At 44.5% G+C, this 2,363-nt stretch overlaps 1 pseudogene; it reads right to left on the bottom strand.

The window, feature by feature from the left end:
* Nucleotides 1–1,196: 1,196 nt before the first annotated feature.
* On the bottom strand, nucleotides 1,197–1,751 carry LOC116087557 (annotated as a pseudogene).
* Between the last annotated feature and the right edge of the window lie 612 nt (nucleotides 1,752–2,363).

Raw genomic sequence — 2,363 nt, 5'->3', positions numbered from 1 at the left:
GAGGGGCAAAATGTTTGTCTGGTCGGGGACTGTTCCTCTCTTGGGGTGGGTCCCATAGGCAGGTCCCTCCAATTCTGGGGGTGAAGCCTCTGCACCTCTCTCTTCTCTGGTGGAACTGAAGGACCTGGAGCCGACAGTGCCGGGGTTCCTGCAGCTGAACCTACACGAGGTTGGAGTGTGAGGGAGGGGGTAAAGAGGAGGGAGGTCCAAGAGGAGAAGGTCGGCTTCCATGTCCAAGAGGATATTTTTCTTGGCTTGGTCCCGTACAACAAGAACAGACACTCACGGACAGACCCAGTGCGGAGGGTTAGATACCAAATCTTCCCAGACCGGATATACGGGATCTGGTCTGGGCGACTCTTGGGGCCTGTTCTAAAGGCCCGCTGTTTGACTAACCAAATAGGAGTCAAAGAGAAAGAGCCATCAACTGGCCACCCAACCTTGAAGGAAGGCCATTCTGAGGCACAAAGAGTGTTCCATTTATGCTTTTCCACTTCTACTGAGATATTGTGGGCCCTAGACCTAACTTCTGCCCAATGTTTAAGAGTCAAACTCAGGAGAGTAGGCACAGTTTGTCCCATGCTGTCCAAAAATATCATCAGTCCAAGTCCACATGCAAACAAAAAGACAGAAATAGACAGAGGTGCCCCTGCCACAAGCACCACAAACAGAAAACAAAAGAATTCATTAGTGGCCTCCTTGCTGCTACCCCCAGATGGAGTCCAACTTTCAGATCTGACTTCCCAGACAGAATCCAGGGTGAAAGAAACTGCTGCAGCCTCACAGATCAGAGATACAGATTCAAAAAGTCAGACACAGACACACAACAACCGTGGTACCTGCTAGAGCACATGATCCCCAGCGCACGTGATCCTCCAATCTCTAATCACTGGTGCCACGAGAGGAGGACCTTCCCAGCCCATGCACCAAGATGATAATTTGGCATGGGTGTCCCACTCACGAAGATACAGGGATGGAGATCGATGCAATGAGCATGAGGTTTTTATCGATCCAGTATACTGGGGTCATCTCGCAATCAGGCAAAGGTGACCCTGGTAGGACGAGAGCTCTTACTCTTTATACCTTTTCAGAACAGAGTTTTACTACTTACAACATATATATGTTGTAGCCACTGTTTTTGAAATATTGAAAAATCAAGCTTGTTGTTCTTTATCTGCATTTATTTTATGCTAAATTTATTGCTGTGCCACAAGTTTTTGTTTCTTCAGTTTCTTCTGGGATATCTCTTTCTTCTGTGTGACCTCCTCTTCTGGCTTTGGAACAATCTGCTCCTTCTCAGTGAGGATCATCTCTATGTGGCAGGGAGAGCTCATGGATGGGTTGATCCGGCCATGAGCTCTGTAGGTTCGTCAGCACATCTTAGGTGCCTTGTTCACCTGGATGTATTCGATGACTAGAGAATCCATGTCTAAACCCTTAAGTTCAGCACTACTCTCTGCATTTTTAAGCATGTGTAGCAAAAACTCAGCACTCTCTTTTGGCCTCTGTCCCTGTGTCCAGCCCCACTGTTTGACCTGTGTACACCTACCGACTCCACCATTATACTGCCGGAGTGGCACACATTGCTACTTTAAAGTGACATCCTTCAGATACTTGGTAGCTCTGTGGATATGCATACCCTTGATGGCCTGGGCAGTTTCCTGGGTGTTCTTAAAGTGAACACAAAGGTTTGAACCTCTTGATTTGCATGATTTTGTGGGGTTTTCTGGGTTGACAGATTAGCAAAACATCTTCACAGGTCACCTCTGGCCACTTATAGGAAAAGGGAAAAAAAAATCAAGCTTTTAATTTGTATATTGATAGGCAATATATAGCTCATGGTTTACAACTGCTTGAAATTGTTCCTTTTTTTAGATACTTCTAATTCTCAAATTTTATAGTTATTTATAAAAATATAGCTTAATTTAAGAAACATGTAGTGTTTCTTACTTTACAGAACATTTAAGAGCTCATACTGGATTGCCTGGACCCATAGGCAATGCCACACCAGATATGTATACCAGGTAGATTATAGGCCTTACAGGAACAATTAGCCAAACAAGGGTCATTCTTTCTTTCTTTCTTTCTTTTTTTTCCCGAGGCAGGGTTTCTCTGTATATCTCTGGCTGTCCTGGAACTCATTCGGTAGACTAGGCTGGCCTTGAACTCAGAAATCTGCCTGTCTCTGCCTTCCAAGTGCTGGGATTAAAGGCATGCACGACCACTGCCTGGCAAACAATCTTATTCTTTATATCATCAAAATAGTAATAGTTTGAGACAATAGTTTGGCATTTCTAGAAAATATGCACATCAAATTGTAAAGACTTGTTCTCAGTGTCCTCAATTTCTTCATAATGGTGTTA

This window comes from Mastomys coucha, unplaced genomic scaffold (genome assembly GCF_008632895.1).
Source record: "Mastomys coucha isolate ucsf_1 unplaced genomic scaffold, UCSF_Mcou_1 pScaffold13, whole genome shotgun sequence".
Taxonomy (NCBI): Eukaryota; Metazoa; Chordata; class Mammalia; order Rodentia; family Muridae; genus Mastomys; species Mastomys coucha.
Note: the sequence above shows the minus strand (reverse complement) of the source record. Positions and strands in the feature narration are given on the sequence as shown.